This window comes from Volvox carteri (assembly GCF_000143455.1).
Source record: "Volvox carteri f. nagariensis unplaced genomic scaffold VOLCAscaffold_42, whole genome shotgun sequence".
In the NCBI taxonomy this organism is placed as follows: Eukaryota; Viridiplantae; Chlorophyta; class Chlorophyceae; order Chlamydomonadales; family Volvocaceae; genus Volvox; species Volvox carteri.
Window position 1 is genome coordinate 612316 of NW_003307585.1, and position 512 is coordinate 612827.

Genomic DNA, 512 nt, shown 5'->3' on the forward strand with positions numbered 1-512 from the left:
ATGAGGGCGGGGGTGAGGGCGTGGATGAGGGCGGGGGTGAGGGCGTGGATGAGGGCGGGGGTGAGGGCGTGGATGAGGGCTGGGGTGAGGGCGTGGATGAGGGCTGGGGTGAGGGCGTGGATGAGGGCTGGGGTGAGGGCGTGGATGAGGGCTGGGGTGAGGGCGTGGATGAGGGCGGGGGTGAGGGCGTGGATGAGGGCTGGGGTGAGGGCGTGGATGAGGGCTGGGGTGAGGGCGTGGATGAGGGCTGGGGTGAGGGCGTGGATGAGGGCTGGGGTGAGGGCGTGGATGAGGGCTGGGGTGAGGGCGTGGATGAGGGCTGGGGTGAGGGCGTGGATGAGGGCTGGGGTGAGGATATATGTCAATGACGTATGCGACGGGTCACTTGCCGGCATCCAAGAGGGTATCCAAGGGTGTCTGAGTCCCCACACCTCGTACCTCCCTGCCGCCACGTGACCCGTGTGCCCTCCACCACTAGTTCCCTGTCCCTCGGCCCTCCTGCCCCCCAGCAC

At 68.8% G+C, this 512-nt stretch overlaps 1 protein-coding gene across 1 annotated transcript in view; it reads left to right on the forward strand.

Moving 5' to 3' along the window:
- VOLCADRAFT_118717 (uncharacterized protein) overlaps positions 1-512 on the forward strand; it is a gene marked incomplete at both ends in the record, with an annotated part of 15231 nt that overhangs the window by 13529 nt on the left and 1190 nt on the right. The window lies entirely within an intron of this gene.